This window comes from Rattus norvegicus, chromosome 10 (genome assembly GCF_021556685.1).
Source record: "Rattus norvegicus strain SHRSP/BbbUtx chromosome 10, alternate assembly SHRSP_T2T, whole genome shotgun sequence".
Classification (NCBI taxonomy): Eukaryota; Metazoa; Chordata; class Mammalia; order Rodentia; family Muridae; genus Rattus; species Rattus norvegicus.
In genome coordinates, this window is record NC_141543.1 from 49,253,951 (window position 1) to 49,281,140 (window position 27,190).

The window sequence follows — 27,190 nt, forward strand, 5'->3', positions numbered from 1 at the left end:
ACTGAGAGTCTGTGTCAGGGCAGAAGGTAAAGTTCTGTGAAAAGCCAACTCAGGATGATGTACAGTCAAAGATGACAGAGCCAGGGACAAAACCCTTCTAGGTCCCTCACAGCCAACATTCAGATTCACACCGTCAACTGAGTGTGACAATGTATGGGTAAAGTTGCATGCTCTTGTTCAGTCAGTGAGACAGTCAGATGAGCTTCCATCAGAACATCCATCCTGAAATTGTTCCAGAGAGTGTCAAGATCAGCCTTTAGATCAGTCCACAAAGTGACCCAAAGACCCACTTTCAGTGTCTATATGCATCATCCCATTTGTCTCCTCAGGGCCCCCATGACATCCTTGTTCCTCAGGCTGTAGATGAATGGGTTCAGAACAGGGGTGATGATAGAGTAGAGCACAGCCACCACTTTGTCCCTCCCAGGAGAATGCAAGGAGTGTGGCTGTGTGTAGGTGTAGAGAGCAGTGACATAGAACAGACTGGCCACAGTCAGGTTGGAGGAGCAGGTGGACACTGCTCTACTCTGTCCCTTCCCTGAACCCATCTGTAATACAACAACCAACACCCGAGCATAGGAAGCTAGGATGGCCAGGAAGGGTATCAGCAGAAAAACAAGGCCACTCAGGAGGACTGTATGCTCATATTGGGATGTGTCTTCGCACACCAGTGGCAGGAGAGATGGAACCTCACAGAAAAAGTGGTTAACAATCCTAGATCCACAGAACGGAAGTTGAAATACATACACTGTATGCACAAAAGCATTGATGGAGCTGCTGCTCCAGGCACTGGCAACCATACAGCAGCAGATCTTCCTGTTCATGAGCACAGGGTAGTGCAAGGGCTGGCAGATGGCTATATACCTGTCATAGGACATGAAACCCAGCAGGAGGGCTTCAGACCCACCCAGGGTCAGAAACACAGAGGCTTGGATGGCACATCCCAGAAAGGAAATGGTCTTGGTGTCTGACAAGAAGTTAGCCATTGATGTTGAGAGATATTAAGGAATAGTGATTATTGCTTCCTGTTATATTCATATTTGGATGTGAGGTTAGGTTTGTGTGCTTTTCTTCTCTTTGTTTTGTTGCCAAGACGATTAGTTTCTTGCTTCTTCTAGGGTATAGCTTGCCTCCTTATGTTGGGCTTTACCCTTTATTATCCTTTGTAGTGCTGGATTTGTAGAAAGATATTGTGTAAATTTGGTGTTGTCATGGAATATCTTGGTTTCTCCATCTATGTTAATTGAGACTTTTGCAGGATACAGTAACCTGGGCTGGCATTTGTGTTCTCTTAGGGTCTGTATGACATCTGTCCAGGATCTTCTGGCCTTCATAGTTTCTGGCGAAAAGTCTGGTGTGATTCTGATAGGTCTGCCTTTATATGTTACTTGACCTTTTTCCCTTACTGCAGTTTCATGTTTCTAATAAACACTTGACAACATTTCCTGGGTCCATGATTCTAAGAACAAGATGAATCAGTTATATATAATACATACATACATACATACATACATACAGACAGACAGACAGACAGACAGACAGATAGATAGATGTAGAGAGAGAGTGTGTGTATGTGTCTGTGTGTCTGTGTCTGTGTCTGTGTGTGTGTGTGTGTGTGTGTGTGTGTGTGTGTGTGTGTGTTTGTGTTTTTCTGGGGATCAAACTATGCTTGCAATTAGAAATGTCTACATTGGACCTTCTTTAATGATACAAGGTTTTCTTCTGTGACCCAGACTGGATAGGATCTTATGTGTACCCTACAGTTGTCTTGAACCTGTAATTCTATTGCCTCTTCTTCCTGAGTGCTGGTATGATTGTCCTGCAACATGATGTTGTGTGTGCTCTGACCTTGGATGATCAGGAATGTCAGTCACACTGAGCCCCTCAGCTCCTGTGTATTCTAAATCTCTGGAGCTAGACAAGCCACGTTTGCCATTCTCTTCCCTTCATAAATGAGGACACAGGTTTGATGAAATGTTGAAAATTATGTAGTCAGGTTTCTCCACCTCTTAGGAAAAAACACATTAGAAGTAGCAGCAGCAACAGCAGCAGAAGCAGCAGAAGCAGAAGCAGCAGCAGCGGCGGCAATAGCAGCAGCAGATCCTGAAATCTCCTCCCCTCCAGAAGCCATTTGCTTGAGTTTCAGGTCATTTTATATAGAGCATGTTTCAGAAGTAGATCTTTCCCTTGTGTCAGGTGGGGTGTCTCGAGAAGCCCAAAGCAACAGGAACACCTTGAGCCCTACATGATAATATCATGCCACAAACACCTTTTAACAGATGAATGTCTGAAAAAAAGACTCATTTAAATTTTTTGACCCAATTTTCTCTGGCTGATATTCGACACCATGAAGCCAAGCACAAAATCACAATCTTGTTATCATCCTGCCTCTGTCTCCCATGAGTTAGATTTACACGATTGCACCATCGCACTCACATTATGAAATATTGGATCAAACAGAGGCTTGATGCAGGGCAGGCAAACCCTGAAATAAATCCCTAGTCCTACATGGATTACTTGAACTCAACAGAGAATAAATTAGCTACCTGAAGATTACCAGGTAAGAAGTCAACACACCCTACCTCAATGATTAATAAATTACAATCAAAATGAATTTTAAAAAACACTGAGAAACAGTGACTAACATTACACTTATAATCATACTAAGTACATTGCAGCATCCTGCCCCCCAGTTACAGAACTATCTGCCTGTGAGGTCACAGCTAAGACAGCAGCATGAGCTCACACACACATAGTCCTGTCCATGTGATTCACCATTAGTCAATCCCAGACCTTACAGAGCAAGTGAGGTAATTCAGCATTTTTCCTGACCATCACAACTCAGCAAGGGGTCCACTGTCAACCTAATAAACAGCAGCTTGGAGATGTCTCCACTACAGCACTGCTTTTCTCACAGCCTCACCGGGCACACAGGTCTTCACCACTCACCTGCATATTTAGTATGAATTTAAACATGAATGTGTCAGTCATTCTACCATGCAAAGGTTTAACCATGTACAGTAACTCACCAGTGCACCCAGGTCCTAAACCAATGGTACAACTAGAAACATGCAAATAGCAATTTTCTCGTAGGGAAAGATAAAAAAAATTCGAGTGAACAGTAGAATTAAATGTACCATGTAAGAGACAAATAGTTATTGTATTTTACAAATGCAATAGAATCTCATGCATATCAGGAATTTGGTGAAATATAATTACAGAAGAACTTTAGTTTTAAAAACTGAAATCAAAACAAAAAGAAGTGTATCCATACCCCAAGAAGGAACCCTGTGACTCTGCCAGGTCCTGCTCCTTCAGAGGGAGGATTTCCTAGACTACCATTCCTGTGCTCCCATGCAGGAACATTGAACCCCAGCTCTCATCCCTAAAACTGTGAGACGGTTACAGTCTGTGGAGTCTGAGTGACTTGGCTGCTCACACTTTCACAATGCACATGTTTTCAAAGCAATATCTAGAACTGATTCTAGCCTGGAGTGAATCAAAATCAGAACAGGAGCCAACAAGAAAAGGATGCAGTGTGCTGTAAATGGTGATGCCAGTTAGATCTACCTGAGCCAGCAGGGTGTGATGAGTTGTGTCTTCTCACCCATTCTCACTCAGTTCTCTTCACTTCAGCACTTCACTGACTTCAGAGCTCCTTGGCAGCTGAAGGAATGAGCTGGGAACCAACCTTCTTGTCCCCACACACCTGAACCTTGCACATGGCAGAGAGCAATGGGCACTTTCCTTCAGATGTCTAAGGATATGGGTTTTGTGTCGTATCCTAGGAAAACCCATTCAGTAATGACTGTGATCTATACAGTCTCTTTGTTGCAGAAAGTCTTCTATCTAGAAAGTTTACAGGGAAACAGACTGCCTGACAGTTCACCCCCACTGACAGACAGTTACAAAATATTACACCTATGCCTTCCTCGATGACCTTTTAGATGAAATTGTAATATTTGTGATCATTTTATACCAAACACATAGAAAAGAATGGTGATGTGCTCTGAGTAAGGAATTCACCAGAGGAAATCTTCTAATGTCAAAAGTCTATACTCTCATGGCCTCTAATCCCAACCATATTTTAGGATCTATGCCTATTATGTGAATTTAGAAGTTGTTGCTTTTGCCTTACATAAACAGACCTTCAGTCAGCACTAAAAATTTGAGTGGGAAGTAGGTGTGAAGTAAAAACACTGACATTTTTCTCATCTTGGTAAATGCTTTGCATCTCTCCAAGGACCTGGCTACCTGATGAAGTTTGAAACTCATGGGAGTTCTGTCTCATCCCTTCTGGGAAAACTAGACTCTCATCCACAATTAAATACACTGTACAGAATATGTGCCTCATTAGAGCTGGTGTCTGGATTCCATTTTAGAAAAGAATTTAAAATAGTATTCAAAATTATTGCTCAAATTTTTTAAGAAAATATTTATTTATGTATGTACTTTTTCACATGAGGTTTTTGTCTGAACATGTACACACCAGTAAAGGGCATCAGCCCCCAGTTACAAATTTTGTGGACCCTCATGTAAATGATGAGAATTTAACTCAGGATCTCTGGAAGGGCCATCTCTCCAGCCTTATCATCAAGGTTTCAAACAGTAGGTTTAGAGTTTCTTTTTTTCCTCCATCTTTATTAAATTGGGTATTCCTTATATACATTTCAATTGTTATTACCTTTCCCAGTTTCCAGGCCAACATCCCCCTAACCTCTCCTCCTCCCCTTCTATATGGCTGTTCCCCTCCCCACCCCCCATTACCACCCTCCCCCCAACAATCCCATTCACTGGGGGTTCAGTCTTGGCAGAACCAAGGGCTTCCCCTTCCACTGGTGCCTATACTAGGCTATTCATTGCTACCTATGCAGTTGGAGCCCAGGGTCAATCCATGTATAGTCTTTGGGTAGTGGTTTAGTCCCTGGAAGCTCTGGTTGGTTGGCATTGTTGTTCATATGGGGTCTCAAGCCCCTTCAAGCTCTTTCAGTCCTTTCTCTGATTCCTTCAATGGGGGTCCCATTCTCAGTTCAGTGATTTGCTGCTGGCAGTCACCTATGTATTTGCCATAGTCTGGCTATGTCTCTCAGGAGAGATCTACATCCAGTTCCTGTCAGCCTGCACTTCTTTGCTTCATCCATCTTATCTAGTTTGGTGGCTGTATATGTATGGACCACATGTGGGGCAGGCTCTGAATGGGTGTTCCTTCTGCCTCTGTTCTAAACTTTGCCTCCTTATTCCCTGCCAAGGGTATTCTTGTTCCCCTTTTAAAGAAGGAGTGAAGCATTCACATTTTGGTCATCCTTCTTGAGTTTCATGTGTTCTGTGCACCTAGGGTAATTCAAGCATTTAGGCTAATAGCCACCCATCAATGAGTGCATACCATGTGTGCTTTTCTGTGATTGGGTTACCTCATTCAGGATTTTATTTTCCCGTTCCATCCATTTGCCTATGAATTTCATGAAGTCATTGTTTTTGATAGCTGAGTAGAATTCCATTGTGTAGATGTACCACATTTTCTGTATCCATTCCTCTCTTGAAGGGCATCTGGGTTCTTTCCAGCTTCTGGCTATTATAAATAAGGCTGCTATGAACATAGTGGAGCATGTGTCTCTGTTATATGTTGGGGCATCTTTTGGGTATATGCCCAAGAGAGGTATAGCTGGGTCCTCAGGTAGTTCAATGTCCAATTTTCTGAGGAACCTCCAGACTGATTTCCAGAATGGTTGGACCAGTCTGCAAACCCACCAGCAATGGAGGAGTGTTCCTCAAATTTTTGTTCAAATTAGTAACAGTCACAATTGGAAGTTTGAAAATGAGATACACACAGTTGCTCATAAGCAATGAACTGAAATATATAGATAACCCAAAGCAACTGTATGATATTTTAGGAGTCAAATAACCAAGGCTTTGGCATATTCCAGTATTCCATCTATCCCTGAAAACCGTCTTGATAACTGAAGTAGACTCAATCTTCCCAGATTCCCCAGTGCTGATACTACATTGTATCTCATGAAGAATGAATTGGCCTATTTCTAAGTGCCCATTTAATCTCTCCCTGGTAAAACCAAGTTTTTTTAATCAAAGGGAGTTGCAGTAAGATTGAATGGGATTAATGTTCTTGCACACTGAGGTGGCATCAGTGACCCTTCCTCATGTGGAAAATGAAAAGAAGCAGAGGCATGGACTAAGTGACAACTGGAGTTGGGATCCAAAGGAAGCCTATGTGGGTTCAACCTCTGAGGACAGCTGAGTCCTAGGTTCTCAGTAAATGCAATATTCAACACTTTACAACAGTGCCCGTGGCAGGAATCTTCATTTTCAGTGAATGCAAACCAAGGGTTTGGGTAGGAAATCTATGGTGAAGATACATCTAGATTGTAATAAATAAATAAATAAATAAATAAATAAATAAATAAATAAATAAATAAATAAAACCAATACACAGTTTGGGATATTAAGAAGCAGAAAACAAAGTCAGGTACATTCTGAAGATTTCCTCAACCCATGTGAGAAGCCCTAGGGATTGCAGAAGGGGCCTGGCAGTGCTATAGTAGATAATATTCAGTAATAAAACCATGGACCGGTGAGGTGGCTCAGCAGAGTGAGGGCAATCACAATATCCACAATGGTGTCTCAACACCCATGTACCTAGCCTGGTGTCTTGTTAATACCTGTACCCCAGCTCCTAGCTGTGAGAGACAGGAGGATGACTGGTGCTCACAATATTCAAAACATATAAAGAACTCAAGAAGTTAGTCTCAAAAAATCAAATAATGCAATATGAAAATGGGGTACAGGGCTAAACAGGTAATTCTCAACAGAAGAATGGTGAATGGCAAAGAAGCACTTAAAGAAATGTTCAAAGACCTTAGTCATCAGGGAAATGCAAATGCAAATGGACCTCAGATTCCACCTTGCACCAATCAGAATGTCTAAGATTAAAACCTCAAAGGACAGCACATACTGGAGAGGATGTGGAGAAAGATGAATACTATTCCCCTGCTAGTGGGATTGCAAACTTGTACAACCACTCTTGAAATAAAGTGGCAGTTTCTCAGAAAATTGGAAATAGTTCTATCTGAAGACTGAGCTATACTTCTCCAGGGCATATACCCAAAAGGTGCTCCATCATAACCCTGGGACAAGTGCTCCACCATGTTCATAGCAGCCAGAAACTGGAAATAACCCAGATGTCTCTCAACTAATTAATGATTACAGAAAATGTGTTTCATTTGAAATATTATTCAGATATTAAAAACAAGGACATCATGAAGTAAATGGATGGAACTAGAAAATATCTTCCTAAGTGAGGTAACCCAGACTACAAAAGGACATGCATGGTACATTCTCACTGATAAGCAGATATAAGTCACAAAGTACAGACTACCCATGATACACCCCACAGACACAAACAAGTTAGACAAGAAGCAAAGCACAAGCAAGGATGCTTGAATCACACTTAGAAGGGGAAACAAAATAGTCATGGGAGGTAGAGGGAGGGAGGAAAATGTGTGGAAGAGGTGGGGGAAGAGGACTTGGAAGACAGGATAAGGTACAGGGAGAGACTGGAGATAGGCCCTGAGGGCCAGGAGAATGAATGGAAATCTGCAGTTACGGTGTGTGCATAGAAATCCCTAGGAAGTAGTCCCAGAGACCTGGGATAGTGGAGGCTTCCAGGAGCCAGTACAAGTGAACCTGGCCTAACGGTGGGGACATAGAATCTGAGGAAGCTACTTGCTGTAGCCAGGAATGACCCCCAGTGGAAGGATAGGGACAGCAACTCACCTAAAACACTCTCAACCTGAAATTTATCATGTCTAAAGGAAATGCAGGGTTGAAGCAGAGACTGAAGGAGTGATCAACCAATAACTGGCCCAACTAGAAACCCACCCCATGGGTAAGCAGCAATCCCTGACACTATTCGTGATACTCTGTTCTACCTGCAACCTGGAGCCTAGCAAATCTGTTCTCTGAGAGGCTCTACCAGTAGCAGACTGAAACAGATCCAGATACCCACAGCCAAACTTTAGATGGAGGTTGGGGACACTTCTGAAAGAGTGGGCAAACAGACTGAAGGCACTGAAGTAGATGGGAGCCCCATAGGACAACCAACATAGTCAACAAACCTGGTCCACTGGAAGCTCTCAGACTCTAAACCATCAACCAAAGAACATACTTGTGATGTATGGAGCCTCCAGCACATATGTAGCAGACACATGCTACTTGGTCTTCATGGCTGCCTTGTCTGGCCTCAGTGGGAGAGAATGTGCCAAAACTGGCAAAGACTTGGTGTAACAGGGGGATTCTGTGAGGGAAGGATCAGTGTGTTGGATGTTAATTTATTAATTAATTAAAAGATCTATTGATTATTTGCTAGCACGATGAACAATCTCTGAGCCAGACTTGAGACTGCTCTGAGAAATGAGGTGAGGGAAGGATGTTTAAAGGGGAAAGCACGAGAGCTTCACTATCTGTGCAAGCAAGCAATACTGCCGTGTTCTACCAAGTGAAGTGACCGCCAAACAATCTTTGGGTATCCTAATAAGCAAGTTACAGAAGCCACAAAAAGCAATCAGTCAAATCATAACAAGTTAAGTAGTCACAGCTATCCATTATTGGGTGGAGGGGTCTCTGAGTCAGGATGAGCGAGATCTTATCTCTCAGGGACTCGGGTCAGAAAGAAATAGCTAGCAGTTACAAGGTGGACGCCTGGCATGAGGTGAACCATGTTTGGCTATCACAATAGCAATAATGTGTTCCAAAGAGTTAAAAGTATACTGATTTCCTCAAATTGGGAAATGTATTTTCATCTCCAAAAGATACGGAAGGAGTAGATTGTTTTCCATAAATCTGAAGCCAACCTTGAATAATAGTATATTCCTGAACACCCTGAGACTTTATCCAAACACACACACGCAGAGCCCTTGCTTCAGAAGACAGCCCGAGCATATTGTTTGCAAGCTTAGTCTGCTCTTTTTATCCACAAAATGCTTTTGGGTTTAATTTTGGCCAATATTTTTATTCGTTGAAAACTTATTTTCAGGTTTTGTGTTGTTTTGACAGGATTCCCGATCATCTAGTGAGAACTGTTGTATGTACTTCTATAAGTAACCTGTAAACTATGCACATATGGGTCATTTTACCAGAAATTTAAGTATCATTAGTAATTAATTATGAATTATTAATTAATTTATTTATTCCTTTGTTTTTTCCTCTTCCCCATGTGCAGTAGAGATGGGCGCAGTGAACGACAGCACCTTCAGCCATTTCGTCTTTATAGGCTTCACTGACTGGCCCCAGCTGGAGAGGGTCCACTTCACCATCATCCTGTCTGCCTATCTTTTGATCCTGCTAGGCAACAGCACCATCATCCTGGTGTCCAGGCTGGACCTGCACCTGCACACCCCCATGTACTTCTTCCTCAGTTCTTTCTGGACCTCACCTACACCAGTAGCTCCATCCCACAGCGGCTCTATAACCTCAGCGGGCCGGACAAGACCATCAGCTACATGGGTTGTGCTCTGCAGCTAGTCCTGTTCCTAGGCCTGGGGTGTGTGGAGTGCCTGCTGCTGGCTGTCATGGTCTATGACCACTTTGTGGAAGTCTGCAAGCTCCCACACTACATCATCTTCATAAGTCCAAGGCTCTGTAGAATTTTAGTGTCTCTTGCTTCAGGTATGGTGTGGTCAACTTTTTGATTATGTCCCCAAGGACCTTGTGGTTGCCTCATTATGGGTATTTCAGAGTAGACCACTTTTTCTGTGAAATGCCAGCCCTCATCAAGATGGCCTGTACCAGCACAACTGTTGTTGAAGGCTTTACTTTCCTCCTGGAAATAGGCATTGTGCTGTCCCATCTGGGGTTCATCTTGTTTTCTTATTTCTAAATCATGAGGGTTGTGTCTTGTATGCAGTTGTCCTCAGGAAGGCACAAAATCTTCTACACCTGTGACTTTCATAGTCTTGCCCTTCTACGGAAATATCATCTGGATGTTCATGCAGCCAGGGAACAGCTCCTCCCAGGACCAAGGCAAATTCCTCACCCTCTTCTAAAACATTGTGACCTCTTTCCTCAACCATCTGATCTACACGCTAAGGAACAAGGAAGTGAAGGGGCGCTTAGGAGGCTGATTTGAGGAAATGTAAGTTTAACAAAGAAATTATAATTAAGGGCAAAGCTAAGACTGCTCAAAGGGTAAAACCTTACAAAATATGGGTTGGTTAGCCATGTTCAATATCACTAACACCTCTCTGAATTGAAGCAGAATTTGTTACCAACTTCTGGTCCACTTTGTTTTCTTATGTGAGAATTGTGAAGGATTGTGTGAGTTCCAGGATGCTAAAGCCATGTGTACTGATGTCAGATCTGCTGACCATTCCTAATGCTCAAATGCCTACACATACTGATGAGGAAGGCTAGAAATGAGGACTGTACTGTGTTCTTAAGTCAGTCTGGGAATGACATTTAGTAATAGTCTGAGAGGAATGGGATTTCCTTGACACAGACTCTCTGAGCATTTAGCCTTCATCGGCAGCATGGCATGAAGACCTGGGATGTATACTCCAGGCAAAAGCCTGCCAATATGAACAAGAGCTTTCTTTCACTCAGCCTTCACTATAGTCTACCACAAGATCTTTCCTTAGCACAATGGGACTACTTTTCCACTTCTTCATACAACAGCATTATGGATAAAACTTTCTTTATAACCACAGTTGTTTATTTATTGGGGTGCACATGCCTTGGCTCATGTGTGGAGGTCAGAAGACAACTTGAGTGGGAGTTTGCTGCTGTGCATGCTGGTGACTATGAATATCAAGGATAAAGGTGCCACTCAACAATACATGACATAAAGAGACATTAAGGGGGTAACCATGGGATAGGGAAGGCCTAACAGGTATATCCAGGGGACAGATTTGAGGTGGCTTTTTATTTGTGTGATAAAACAAAAAAAAAACCACAGACACCTCTCTTGTAGCAGGGAAGTTGATGTTTCTTCATTCCAGAATGATCTTGGACACTTTAGAAGACAGAGAAAATAGGAATACTCTGAGAGAGTTGCAACTACCAGAGAGGGGGGTCTTGTGTGCAAGGCTGGAGAGTGGGATCTCTGAGTACAAATGCAGGACAATAAAGAGATAAATAAGTTCCATAATGCAAATCATGATTCCCAGATCTCTTCCTGCTTCTTGTGAGGGATGCAGTGGATGCTACAGGTTAAAGGTCCAAACACAGAGGTTACTCAGCAAGGGGAGAGAAAAGGGAAAATGGGGGCCTATGAGGGGAATGTGCTCAATATCCAGTATTTACAAGTGCAGACCCTTAAGACATAAAGAAAAGGATGTAAGAGGTGTGGGGGGGTATTTGCATTTGTGGGGATTGTGCCTTGCTTTCTTGGCTGCTTCTGTTTCCTTTCTACATTGTAGGAAGTGGTTACTAGCTAAAGTGTGGGAGAAGCTGAGCCATGACATGAGGTAGATTGGGGGTGTGAAGTGTGGTAAGAAAGCCCAACATGATCTTCACTGAGAACAAAACCTTTTCTTTTATATCTTGTTTCATTTTGGTTGTTTCTTTTTTGCCACTTTTCTCTGTTCTTTCAGTCTTTGGGGAAATGAACTCAAAGGAAACCTTTCCATGTGCTTTGCCAGTTTCTCTTTGGAGGTATGAACAATGAAATCTGTGGGGGCCTGAGATTTACAAATGCATATGGCAGAACACAAATATATATCACTATTTATGTCATGGACAAAGTAGATTGTGTTGGTGTGGTTTGCAAATGACATAGTCATACCAGGGGCCTCAAGCATCTTAGTGAGTCAGCTGTTTGTGACGAAGGCCCATGCAGAGACCAGATATGTAGCTCAGTTAGCATGTGCAGATCTAATTTGGTAATAAATGCCTGTCTTCCTATCACTGGAGAGGTGGAGGCAGGGGGTCAACCAGTTCCATAATGAGTTCAAAACCAGCCCAGCACACACAAGACCCTCCCTCCAAAAAAAGAGGGAGGGAGAATAGAGAGATACCTCAACAGTTGACAGCACTTACTATCCTTGCAGAAGACTTGGATTCAGTTCGCAGCACCCAAATAGTTATCCCCAATGGTGTATAGCTCCAGTTGCAAGGGATTTGATGCCCTCTTCTGGCCTGCAGGTATAAGACATGAAAGTGATACACAGTCACAAATACAAGCAAAACAGCCATACAAATACATTTTTAAAAATACATAGAATGGTACACATGTATGTAGCTTCTATACCATAATGGAGAAATGGAGCACGCATGCACCAACTGATACCAGTCTCTGCTGCAAGACAGCAAGTTAGAGTTATATTCACCTTTCAAAATCAAACTCATAAGTATGCTACTTTCCTTTGGCATTTGTTTACCCATAAGTTCATTTATTCTGAGGCAAGGTCTCATGTAGCCCAGGATGGGTTCAACCCCACTGTGTAGTGGAGAATGGCACTGAGCTTCTGACCTTTCCACTTTTGCCTCCCAAGTCCTGAGATTACAATGTATGTCATCATGCCTCTCTAAAAATACAGACTCTCAGTATTGCAAATAACATTTGTCAACTTTTAAAGAAAAGAGGAGATCCTTCTGGTTTCTGCCTGTGCCCAGAGCTGACCCTGTGCCACAGCTCTCTGTACTCAGATCCTCTGGGGAGAAAACTGGATTCTCAGACATGTGGACGATCTGTAGAGCACAAGTAAGACCACCACTTCTGCTCAAATGGACCCACCTGGAGAACTCAGGACACAGGAACCAACAAGCACAGGATCCGTCCAGTTTCTGCCTGTACCCTGAGCTGACCCTGTGCCACAGCTCTCTATACCCAGGTCCTGCTGGGATACCCAGGAGTGCTGACACACAGCCTTACATGAGAGTCAAGACACTGTCAGAGACAGCAAGATCAGATAATATGAGAGATAATTAGATGGTGAGAGGCAAGGGCAAGAAACTAAGTAACAGAAACCAAGGCCACTTGGCATCATCAGAATACAGTGGCCTAATGACAGCATGCTCTGGATACCCCCAACACACCAGAAAAGCAAGATTTTTATTTAAAACCACAACTCATGATGATGTTAGCAGACTTTAAGAAGGACATAAATAACTCTCTTAAAGACATACAGGACGACGCAGGTAAACAAGTAGAAGCCCTTAAAGAGGAAACACAATAATTCCTTAAAGAATTACAAGAAAAAACACCAAACCAGGGGAAGGAATTGAACAAAACAATCCAGGATCTAAAAATGGAAATAGAAAAAATAAAAAAATAACACAAAGGTAGACAACACTGGTGATGGTAAACCTAGGAAGGAGATCAGGAGTCATAGACACAAACATTACCAACAGAATACAAGAGATAGAAGAGAGACTGACAAACACAGAGGAGAATACTAGCAGCCAACCAGAACTAAGAACAAGATCCCCATTGGAGGAGTTAGAGAAATAATTCAAGGAGCTAAAGAGGCTTGCAACCCCATAAGAACAACAAAACCAACCAAGCAGAGCTCCCAGGGACTAAACCACTACCCAAAGAGTACATATGGACAAACCCATGGCTTCAGTTGTATATGTAGCAGAGGATGGCCTTGTTGGGCACCAATGGGAGGAGAAGCCCTTAGTCCTACCAATGCTGGACCCCAGAATGTAAGTGAATGTCAGTGTGGGGAGGCAGTAAGGGGTGGGTGTTTGGGGAGGGGAAAAACCCTCATAGAAGAAGAGAGAGGGAGGATGGAATAGGGGGTTTATGGACAGGAAACCAAGAAAGGGATAACATTTTGAAATGCAAATTAAAAATCTGATGGAAAAAAAAGAAAAGAAAATGCAAAATGCATATTGCTCCTAACCCAAAACATCCAGGAAATCCAAGACACAATAAGAAGATCAAACCTAAGGATAATAGGTATAGGAGAGAGTGAAGATTCCCAACTTAAAGGGCCAGTAAATAGCTTCAACAAAATCATAGAAGAAAACTTCCCTAACCTAAAGAAAGAGATGCCCACATACAAGATGCAAACATACAAGAAGCCTACAGAACTCACTCCAAATACATTGGACAAGAAAAGAAATCCCTCCCATTACATAATAGTCAAAACACCAAATGCACAAAACAAAGAAAGAATATTAAAAGCAGTAAGGGGAAAAGGTCAAGTAACATATAAAGGCAGACCTATCAAAATTACACCAGACTTCTCACCAGAGACTATGAAAGTCAGAAGATCCTGGACAGATGCCATACAGACACTAAGAGAACACAAATGCCATCCCAGGCTACTATATCCAGCAAAACCTCAATTAACACAGATGAATAAACCAAGATATTCCATGACAAAACCAAATTTACACAGTATCTTTCCACAAATCCAGCCCTACAAAGGATAATAGATGGAAAATTCCAACACAGGAGGGAAACTACATCCTAGAAAGAGCAAGAAAGTAATGTAATGTCAACTAACTCAAAAGAAGATAGCCAAAGAAACATAATTCCATCTCTAACAACAAAAAAACAGGAAACAAAAAATCCCTGGCCCCTAATATCTCTCAACATCAATGGGCTCAATTCCCCAATAAAAAGACAGAGAATAACAGAGTGTATATGTAAAGAGGACCCAGCCTTTTGCCGCATGCAGGAAATACACCTCAGTGACAAAAAGGGCACTATATCAGAGTAAACCACTAGAAAACAATTTTACAAGCAAATGTTCCCAAGAAACAAGCTGGAGTAGCCAGTCTAATATTGAATAAAAACAACTTTCCACTAAAGTTATCAAAAAGGATAAGGAAGGACACCATATTCATCAAAGGAAAAATCTACCAAAATGAACTCATAATCCTGAATATATATGTTCTTAATGCAAGGGTACTTTCATTCATAAAAAAACCATACTAAAGCTCAAAGCACACATTGCACTTCAAACAATGATAGTGGGAGTCTTCAACACCCCACTCTCAGCAATGGACAGGTCATGGAAACAGAAACTAAACAGAGACACTGTGAAACTAACAGAAGTTATAAACCAAATGGATTTAACAGATATCAATAAAACATTTCATCCTAAAACAGAAGAATATACCTTCTCAGAACTTCATAGCATCTTCTCAAAAATTGACCATAAAATAGGTGAAAGAAAGAAAGAAAGAAAGAAAGAAAGAAAGAAAGAAAGAAAGAAAACAGGCCTCAAAAGATACAAGAATGAAATAATCCCATGCAGCCTATCAGATCACCATGAACTATGGCTGGTTTTCAATAACAACAAATACAACAGAAAGCCCACATATACATGAAAGTTGAACAATGCTCTGCTCAATGATAACTTTGTCAAAGAAGAAAGAAAGAAAGAAATTAAAGACGTTTTAGAATTTAATGAAAATTAAAGCACAACATATACAAACTTATGGGACACAATGAAACCAGTGCTAAGAGGAAAGCACATAGCTCTGAGTGCCTCCAAAAAGAAACTGGAGACAGCATACATTAGCAGCTTGACAGCACACCTAAAAGCTCTAGAACAAAAAGAAGCAAATACACTCAAGAAAGTAGATGTCAGGAAATAATCTAAATCAGGGCTGAAATCAACCAAGTAGAAACAAAAAGAACTATACAAAAAGTCAACAAAACCAGGAGATGGCTGTTTGAGAAAGTCAACAAGATAGATAAACCCTTAGCCATACTAAGCATAGGGCACAGAGAGAGTATCAAAACCCAATGACAATACCATCCAAACTATTTCACAAAATAGAAACAGGAGGAAAACTACCCAGTTTATTCTGTGAAGCCACAATTATGCTTACACCTAAACCACACAAAGACCCAAGAAACAAGAGAACTTCAGACCAATTTCCCTTATGAATATTGGTGTAAAAATACACAATAAAATTCTCACAAACTGAATTCAAGAACACATCAAAACGACCATTCATCATGATCAAGTAGGCTTCATTCCAGGGATGTAGGGATGGTTCAATACATGGAAATTCATCAACGTAATCCACTATATAAACAAATTCAAAGAAAAAAAAACACATGATCATCACATTAGATGCTGAGAAAGCATTTGACAAAATTCAATACCCCTTCATGGTAAAAAGTCTTGGAAAGATCAGGAATTCAAGGCCCTTACCTAAATATAGTAAAAAACAATATACAGCAAATCAGTATCCAACATCAAACTAAGTGGAAACCCAAAGCAATCCCACTAAAATCAGGGACCAGACAAACCTGCCCACTCTCTCCCGATCTATCCAATAAAGTAAACAAAGTCCTAGCCAGTGCAATCAGACAAGAAAAAGAAGTCAAAGGGATACAAATTGGAAAGGAAGAATTCAAAATATCACTATTTGCAGATGATGTGATAGTATACTTAAATGACCCCAAAAGTTCCACCAGAGAACTACTTAACCTGATAAACACCTGCAGCAAAGTGGCTGGATATAAAATCGATGCAAACAAATCAGTAGCCTTCCTCTACTCCAAGGATAAACAGGCCAAGAAAGAAGTAGATGAATGACAACCTTTTAAACAGTCACAAATAATATAAAAGACCTCGATGTGACTCTAACCAAGCAAGTAAAAGATCTGCATGATAAGAGCTTCAAGTCTCTAGAGAAAGAAATTGAAGAAGATCTCAGATGATGGAACGATCTTTTATGCTCATGGATTGGCAGGATTAATACAGTAAAAATGGCCATTTTGCCAAAAGCAATCTACAGATTCAATACAATCCCCATCAAAATTCTAACTCACTTCTTCATAAAGTTAAAAAAGAGCAATTTGCAAATTCATTTGAAATAACTAAAAATCCAGGATAACAAAAACTATTCTCAACAATAAAACACTTCTGGGGGAATCAACATCCCTGGCCTCAAGCTGTATTACAGAGCAATCATGATTTAAAAAAACTGTATGGTATTTGTACAGAGACAACCAGGCAGATCAATGGAATAGAATTGAAGACCCAGAAATGAACCCACACACCTATGGTCACTTAATCTTTGACAAAGGAGCTAAAACCATTAATTAGGAAAAAAAGGTAGCATTTTTTCAACAAATGGTGCTGGTTGAACTGGTGGTCAGCATGTAGAAGAATGCAAATAAATCACTTATTGCCCTGTACAAAGCTCAAGTCCAAGTGGATGAAGGACCTCCACCTAAAACCAGATATACTCAAACTAATAGAATAAAAAGTGGGGAAGACCCTTGAATACATGGCACCGGGGAAATTTTCCTGAACAGAACACCAATGACTTATGCTCTAAGATCAAGAATCAACAAATGGGACTTGGTAAAACTGCAAAGCTTCTGTAAGGCAAAGGATACTGTCATTACAACAAAATGGCAACCAACAGATTGGGCAAAGATCTTTACCAATGCTACATCTGATAGAGGGCTAATATCCAATATATATATATATATATATATATATATATATATATATATATATATATATATATATATATATATATAGAACTCAAGAAGTTAGACACCAGAGAGTCAAATAACCCTATTAAAAAATGGGGTAGAGAGCTCTACAAAGGATTGAGGAATACTGAATTGCTGAGAAGTACCTAAAGAAATATTCAACTTCTTTACCATCAGGGAAATGCAAATCAAAACAACCCTGCAGTTCCACCTCACAACAGTCAGAATGGCTAAGAAGAACATCTCATGTGACAACAGATGCTGGTGAGGATGTGGAGAAAGAGGAATACTCCTCCTTTTTTGGTGAGATAGAAAACTGGTACAACCACTCAGGAAATCCATCTGGAGGTTCCTCAGAAAATTGAACATTGCACAACCTGAGGACCCAGCTATACTGCTCCTGGGCATATACCCCCCAAATGCTCCAACATATAACAAGGACACACACTGCACTATATTCATAGCAGCCTTATTTATAATAGCCAAAGGCTGGAAAGAACGCAGAAGCCCTTCAACAGAGGAATGGATACAGAAAATGTGATACATTTACAAAATGGAGTACCAATCAGCTATGAAAATAAATTACGTCATGTATTACTTAGGCAAATGGATGGAACTGGAAAATAGCATCCTAAATGAGGTAAAAACAAAACAAAACAAAACAAAAAACCCACCCACACCGTATGCACTCACTGATAATTGGATAAGTGTATATTAGCCCAAAAACTTGAATTACCCAAGATACAATCCACAGACCACATGAAGCTTAAGAAGGATGAGCAAAGTGTGGATGCTTCAATCCTTCTTAGAAAGGAGAACAAAAATATTATAGGAGGAAATACAGAAACAAAGTTTGGAGCAGAGGCTGAAGGAAAGGTCATCCAGAGACTGCCCCACCTGGGGATCCTGTCCATATACATACAGACACCAAAACCAGACATATTGCTGATGCCAAGAAGTGCATGCTGACAGTAGCCTGATATACCTGTCTCTTGAGAGACTCTGGCAGAGCATGTCAAATACAGAGGTGGACGGTTACAGCCAACCATTGAACTGAGAACAGGATCCCCATTGGAGGAGTTAGAAAAATGATTGAAGGATCTGAAGGGGTTTGCAACAGCATAAGAACAATAATACCTACCAACCAGGGATACCAGGGATTAAACCATCATCCAAAGAGTACATATGGATAGACCCATGACTCCAGCTGCATATACAGCAGAGGACAGCCTTGTTGGACACCAGTGGAAGAAGCCCTTGGTCCTGCCAAAGCTTGAACCCCCAGTGTAGCAGAATTCCATGGCATGGAGGAGGGAAGGAGTGGGTAGATGTGTGGGGAACATCGTCATAGAAGAAGTGGGTGAGGGGGTGGCATACCAGGTTTATGGGTGAGTAACCAGAAAAGGGGATAACATTTAAAATGTAAATCTAAAATATCCAATAAAAAAGAATAAAAGATGAGCCACAGCTCTTAAGGAAGCTATTATATTTCAAAAAGTGGTTCTATGCTATGTCTCTCCTCCTCAGAAAAATTTTATTCCTGTAAAAAACATTTATTTTCCAAATAAGATTATCACGAAATTATAAAGCTATCAAGAGTATTTAAAGAATAAATAGAGCCTGGTTGCTGCGGCCGCGGAGAGCTCATAAGCAACACCCCATGAGCAAACTTGAGCCTCGGGACCACAGGTAAGACCAACTTTTCTGCTGCAAGCGACCTGCCTGGTGAACTCAGGACACACAAAGGCAAAATTTCTCTAGGACCGGACACTTCCGGTATTTAGCAGGAGTCCCAAACCGGAGGATCCCTGCCCGCCACAGCTCTCTGCTCCCAAACCCCATGGGAGAGAGCCCTCACCGCCTGGTCAGGTGGCCACTCCTGAGACTGCAGAGCAGAAGAGACCACCAACACTACCCACCCCTGCTCACATCCCTGGCCCAAGAGGAAACTGTATATGGCCTCTGGGTTCCCGTAGAGGAGGGCCCAGGAGCAGAAGGTCCCCTGCGTCTGAGACACCGCGGGAACCTGAAGGGACCAACCAGATAAACAGTTCTCTGCACCCAAATCCCGTGGGAGGGAGAGCTAAACCTTCAGAGAGGCAGACATGCCTGGGAAACCAGAAGAGACTGCACTCTGCACACATTATTGATTCCAGAGGAGAACACAAAACGCCATCTGGAACCCTGGTGCACGGAAGCTCCCAGAAAGGGCAGCACAGATCTTCCTGGTTGCTGCCACCACGGAGAGCTCATAAGCAACACCCCAGGAACAAACTTGAGCCTCGGGACCACAGGTAAGACCAACTTATCTGCTGCAAGAGACCTGCCTGGTGAACTCAAGACACAGTCCCACAGGAACAGCTGAAGACCTGTAGATAGGAAAAACTACACGCCCAAAAGCAGAACACTCTGTCCCCATAACTGGCTGAAAGGAAACAGGAAAACAGGTCTACAGCACTCCTGAAACACAGGCTTATAGGACAGTCTAGCCACTGTCAGAAATAGCAGAACAAAGTAACACTAGAGATAATCTGATGGCGAGAGGCAAGCGCAAGAACCCAAGCAACAGAAACCAAGACTACATGGCATCATCAGAGCACAGTTCTCCCACCAAAGCAAACACGGAATATCCAAACACACCAGAAAAGCAAGATCTAGTTTCAAAATCATATTTGATCATGATGCTGGAGGACTTCAAGAAAGACATGAAGAACTCCCTTAGAGAACAAGTAGAAGCCTACAGAGAGGAATCGCAAAAATCCCTGAAAGAATTCCAGGAAAACATAAATAAACAAGTAGAAGCCCATAGAGAGGAGTCACAAAAATCCCTGAAAGAATTCCAGGAAAACACAATCAAACAGTTGAAGGAATTAAAAATGGAAATAGAAGTAATCAAGAAAGAACGCATGAAAACAACCCTGGATATAGAAAACCAAAAGAAGAGACAAGGAGCTGTAGACACGAGCTTCACCAACAGAATACTAGAGATGGAAGAGAGAATCTCAGGAGCAGAAGATTCCATAGAAATCATTGACTCAACTGTCAAAGATAATGTAAAGCGGAAAAAGCTACTGGTCCAAAACATACAGGAAATCCAGGACTCAATGAGAAGATCAAACCTAAGGATAATAGGTATAGAAGAGAGTGAAGACTCCCAGCTCAAAGGACCAGTAAATATCTTCAACAAAATCATAGAAGAAAACTTCCCTAACCTAAAGAAAGAGATACCCATAGGCATACAAGAAGCCTACAGAACTCCAAATAGATTGGACCAGAAAAGAAACTCCTCCTGTCACATAATAGTCAAAACACCAAATGCACAAAATAAAGAAAGAATATTAAAAGCAGTAAGGGAAAAAGGTCAAGTAACATATAAAGGCAGACCTATCAGAATCACACCGGACTTTTCGCCAGAAACAATGAAAGCCAGAAGATCCTGGACAGATGTCATACAGACCCTAAGAGACCATGAATGCCAGCCCAGGTTACTGTATCCAGCAAAACTCTCAATTAACATAGATGGAGAAACCAAGATATTCCATGACAAAACCAAATTTACACAATATCTTTCTACAAATCCAGCACTACAAAGGATAATAAATGGTAAAGCCCAACATAAAGAGGCAAGCTATACCCTAGAAAAAGCAAGAAATTAATCTTCTTGGCAACAAAACGAAGAGAAGGACACAAACATAACCTCACATCCAAATATGAATATAACAAGAAGCAATAATCACTATTCCTTAATATCTCTCAACATCAATGGTCTCAACTCCCCAATAAAAAGACATAGATTAACAAACTGGATACACAATGAGGACCCTGCATTCTGCTGCCTACAGGAAACACACCTCAGAGACAAAGACAGACACTACCTCAGAGTGAAAGGCTGGAAAACAACTTTCCAAGCAAATGGTCAGAAGAAGCAAGATGGAGTACCCATTCTGATATCAAATAAAATCAATTTTCAACTAAAAGTCATCAAAAAAGATAAGAAAGGACACTTCATATTCATCAAAGGAAAAATCCACCAAGATGAACTCTCAATCCTAAATATCTATGCCCCAAATCAAGGGCACCTACATACGTAAAAGAAACCTTACTAAAGCTCAAAACACACATTGCACCTCACACAATAATAGTAGGAGATTTCAACACCCCACTCTCATCAATGGACAGATCATGGAAACAGAAATTAAACAGAGACATAGACAGATTAAGAGAAGTCATGAGCCAAATGGACTTAACAGATATTTATAGAACATTCTATCGTAAAGCAAAAGGATATACCTTCTTCTCAGCTCCTCATGGTACTTTCTCCAAAATTGACCATATAATTGGTCAAAAAACGGGCCTCAACAAGTACAGAAAGATAGAAATAATCCCATGTGTGCTGTCAGACCACCACGGCCAAAAGCTGGTCTTCAATAACAATAAGGGAAGAATGCCCACATACACGTGGAAATTGAACAATGCTCTACTCAATGATAACCTGGTCAAGGAAGAAATAAAGAAAGAAATTAAAGACTTTTTAGAATTTAATGAAAATGAAGGTACAACATACCCAAACTTATGGGACACAATGAAAGCTGTGCTAAGAGGAAAACTCATAGCGCTAAGTGCCTGCAGAAAGAAACAGGAAAGAGCATATGTCAGCAGCTTGACAACACACCTAAACATTCTAGAACAAAAATAAGCAAATACACCCAGGAGGAGTAGAAGGCAGGAAAAAATCAAACTCAGAGCTGAAATCAACCAAGTAGATACAAAAAGAACCATAGAAAGAATCAACAGAACCAAAAGTTGGTTCTTTGAGAAAATCAACAAGATAGATATACCCTTAGCCAGACTAACGAGAGGACACAGAGAGTGTGTCCAAATTAACAAAATCAGAAATGAAAAGGGAGACATGACTACAGATTCAGAGGAAATTCAAAAAATCATCAGATCTTACTATAAAAGCCTATATTCAACAAAACTTGAAAATCTTCAGGAAATGGACAATTTCCTAGACAGATACCAGGTACCGAAGTTAAATCAGGAACAGATAAACCAGTTAAACAACCCCATAACTCCTAAGGAAATAGAAGCCGTCATTAAAGGTCTCCCAACCAAAAAGAGCCGAGGTCCAGACGGGTTTAGTGCAGAATTCTATCAGACCTTCATAGACCTCATACCAATATTATCCAAACTATTCCACAAAATTGAAACAGAGGGAGCACTACCTAATTCCTTCTATGAAGCCACAATTACTCTTATACCTAAACCACACAAAGACACAACAAAGAAAGAGAACTTCAGACCAATTTCCCTTATGAATATTGATGCAAAAATACTCAATAAAATTCTAGCAAACCGAATCCAAGAGCACATCAAAACAATCATCCACCATGATCAAGTAGGCTTCATCCCAGGCATGCAGGGATGGTTTAATATACAGAAAACCATCAACGTGATCCATTATATAAACAAACTGAAAGAACAAAACCACATGATCATTTCATTAGATGCTGAGAAAGCATTTGACAAAATTCAACACCCCTTCATGATAAAAGTCCTGGAGAGTATAGGAATTCAGGGCCCATACCTAAACATAGTAAAAGCCATATACAGCAAACCAGTTGCTAACATTAAACTAAATGGAGAGAAACTTGAAGCAATCCCACTAAAATCAGGGACTAGACAAGGCTGCCCACTCTCTCCCTACTTATTCAATATAGTTCTGGAAGTTCTAGCCAGAGCAATCAGACAACAAAAGGAGGTCAAGGGGATACAGATCGGAAAAGAGGAAGTCAAAATATCACTATATGCAGATGATATGGTAGTATATTTTAGTGATCCCAAAAGTTCCACCAGAGAACTGCTAAAGCTGATAAACAACTTCAGCAAAGTGGCTGGGTATAAAATTAACTCAAATAAATCAGTAGCCTTCCTCTACACAAAAGAGAAACAAGCCGAGAAAGAAATTAGGGAAACGACACCCTTCATAATAGACCCAAATAATATAAAGTACCTCGGTGTGACTTTAACCAAGCAAGTAAAAGATCTGTACAATGTCCCACACTATGTCTCGCCAGCTAGAACGACGCGGCACACACAGGATCCTTCTGCAGAAAAGCTTTAATGCGTCTTGAGAGGGAGAGCATAAGCTTTCAATGCGGAGACCCCGAGTGAGGAATAACCGTCCCTTATATAGGAAACTATCCTCGCCTAGGACGTGTCACTCTCTGACTGGTCGCTTCCAATTATGCCAGATGACGTACCAAAGCGTACATGTCCCTTTGAGTAAGGAAGTTACCAGGCGCCTACGTATTGCCCTTTTTACTAGGTGCGTCCTGCCGGATGCCGGCGCCATCTTGTAATGGAGTATGTGAGGGCAGCTCCTCACATCTCCCCCTTTTCTGTTTTTTTAAGCAAATAGGACACCCAGATATAGGAGGGTGAAGACAGAGGTCATATCCTTGCACAAAGTTGGCGAACCTGTACAAGAGAGATGCCCTTAGGCTGTTGTTAGGACCCAGGGCACTCCCGACCCGTCGCACTGCCATTTTTCGAGGGAGGGAAAACTGGGGCAGAAACCCTCATGTAATATGACATGCCTTCCAGGGAGCGTATTTGGTAGAACTTCCCTGTGCGATGCTAAGCTCGTCATCCCTCATGGGCTGCTCAAACCGGACACTCTAATCCTGTGCAATGAACCGAGGTTCTAGGAGTGCAAGAGCTGTCCAGCCGGCGACCTATTGCTTGAGCATGGTCAACCAGATATCGGCTGACACTCCTTGTTCAAGGGCTACAAGCGCCTGGGCGATCACTACTTTGTCCTTTCTTGTTTGAGATCTCAATTTGCAAACCAACCAGAGGAGTAACACTAATCCACAGCACAGGATCACTCCAAAAAGTCCCACTCCCACCCATTCCTTGAAATAAGAGACTGCTGAGGTGATCCAGGACGACAATCCCTCCATCAAAGACAGGTCCAGTTGGGTAGAATTTACTTGAATGATGGCCGCTCTCAGCTCCCGAAGCATCTGTTCAGACTCCGAGGTCCAATTCTGTAACAGATGCTGTGAAAGACTCTTAGACAGATTAGCAGCTCGGGTAAATTTGTCATATTATATGGAGGTGACACAAAGGTCTGGGAGTTTTTGCTCACAGCCAAGCTGGGCCAGTTGCCATAGAATGTCTAATTGCTCTTGGACCAGATCTATACGTTGGTTGACAAGCATAAGGCCTCCCTGTATCTGAGTATTGGCCGAGGCCTGTCTGTCCAGAGCCACAGAGACAGTGGCCGATAAATCATTGATAGTTTGGGTTGTCTGTACTGAATTTGACAAGGCCAATGCCGAGGCAGTAACTGAGGCAGCAACTGCTGTCGTAGCAATAATGCCAACAATAATTGCAGAAATACCAAAATCTCTTTTTCCTCTAAATAAGGTCATGGTCCCCGGGGTATCAACAGGGATCAGGATAAAGTGAGGCATGCGGGTAACTACTGCAATAGGGTATTGACTGGCATCCCAACACAGGGCATAAAAGCATGAACCATCTGTACAGTTCAGATCAGAAACTTCAGTGGCATTACTGATGATCCACACAAATGATGGCCAGACACAAACCGGAGCAGGGTTAAACTCCGTGCTCTGGTGAGGTTTATATTTTATATGAGTAGCTGTCAAGACAGAGGCAGCAGGTTTAATGTTCCCCATCCAGGAAAATGATAACTGTCCCTTTTCGCCCTTTCCTCCAAGTAGCATCGCCATGGGCGTAAGATCAGTGCAGCTACCATTAACGCTACAAAGCATCCATTGATCAAAAGGATTATTATTGGACCGTCTAGGATCAATGGTGGTGAAGTTCACTCCACCTCCCAAATTAAGGGAGAAGGAAAAAAGATTCTGGACTGCCCAGGCAGAGTCCCGGGACTGGCAACCAGTCCAAGGCAAAGTAAGTTCTTCATCCTGGGTCCCTCTACAAAAGGGTGCCAACTTTGGTTGACAGAGAGGGCAGGTGGGGGAGTTAATGTAAGGCCACCAACCATAGAGAACTGTGGCGTTAGCCACAATGTCCTCCTCACCAGTTCCCCATGTGGCCTCCCTTAACCAAGCAGAAGATTGATTACGCAACATAATGCAAGGGAGACCAAAAGATGTTTTGTTGAATATGCCAAAACAAAGGCTGCCCTTAAGGGGAATAGTCCTATTTTCTTTTAGTCATTCAACCTGTGGATCCTCAGGTAAATAGGCCAACCCTAAATCCCTGTTAGTGGTACATCACCGGCATTGGGAGTGGAAAGGTTAACATTATTCCCCATCGTAGCTTGCCCTGCACCATTGCTGGCATCCATGGAAGAAGAGTGAGGAGGTGCAGGAGTCCCAGTCCCTTCTTGATCACTTGCTGTGATGCTCTGAGTAAGTCGTCCTGGGATCCATATGGGATTTTCATTGTCCTGTGGAAAAACACAGACAGCTCCCCTGGATCTTATTAAAACAGGATCCAGGCCTTTCCATTCATTTGTCAATACATCCTTCCATTTGACTAATTCTTTTGTCCTCTTGGGCTCTGAGCAATGTCGCTCAGCCGCTGTTTGTCTAGCTTCATCAAGATTTAAAAAATTTAAGGTAAAAAGGGCCAGAGCAGTGGCCACTCGGGGTGTTGGGGGGAGTTCTGTCAGAATTCCCCCTTTTTGTTTAACTAAATATGATTTGAGCGTCTGATGAGCACGATCTATGATTCCCTGTCCTTGAGGGTTGTAGGGCAGGCCCGTCAGGTGGGTAACCTGCATCTGAGCACAAAACTGGCGGAGTTTTTGAGGTGTGTAGGCGGGGCCATTGTCAGTTTTTATACATTTTGGCTTTCCCCAAGCACTCCATGCTTCAAGGCAGTGCTGAATGACATGTGTTATTTTTTTCTCCTGTAAGTGGGGTGGCATGTAGAATTCCAGAACATGTGTCTATAGATACATGCACACTGTAATTTTCCAAAAGTAGAATTATGAGTAACATCCATTTGCCAGATTTGCAATGGCTGTATTCCTCTCCGGTTGACCCCAATGTGAGGAAATGGGAGGAACTGGCAGCACTGTTGGCATTGGGTGACTATATCACATGCCTCTTTTCTAGTTATAGAGAAGCGGTGGCGTAAAGTTTCTGAGGTGACATGGAAATTGCCATGAAAGGCTTTAGCGGCCTCCAGAGGAGAGGCCAGGGCCACAGCTATCATTTTTGTGGCTTTGTCAGCCAAATCATTCTCTGAACTCATTGGGCCAGGGAGTCCAGAATGGGCCTGTATATGAGTAATGTATACAGGGAATCTTCTATTTAATAGGATAATTTGGATTTTTTGAAAAATATCTGCCACCTTACTAGTGGTTTTAATTATACCGGCGGTTTCAAGAATACTAACAGCATTAACCACATAGGAGGAACCTGGAATTTTTCAAGGACCTCCATGACCACTAGGCATTCTACCACTTGGGGTGAGGTTTCAAAATATTGTTGTGAGAATACTTGGGAGTTTACCACATATGCTCCCACCCCTGTTTTTGACCCATCCGTATACACTGTTATCCCCTCCTTTAATAGTCTGTGGGATGTGACACGAGGGAAAACAACAGGTTGTGATCTTGAAAAACACAAGAGGGGGTGTTTAGGATAATGATTATCTATCTTCCCTGTAAAGGATGTGAGCAGCACTACCCAATCATCAGAGGTAGCGGCTAGAGTTTGGACCTGGTAGGGTGTATATGGGATAATCAAGGATTGG

The 27,190-nt window shown here is 41.9% G+C and overlaps 2 pseudogenes; one reads left to right on the forward strand and one right to left on the reverse strand.

The window, feature by feature from the left end:
* Window positions 1-308: 308 nt before the first annotated feature.
* Window positions 309-2,991, reverse strand: Or2ak4b-ps1 (olfactory receptor family 2 subfamily AK member 4B, pseudogene 1; annotated as a pseudogene).
* Or2w26-ps1 (olfactory receptor family 2 subfamily W member 26, pseudogene 1) lies at window positions 9,238-10,133 on the forward strand (annotated as a pseudogene).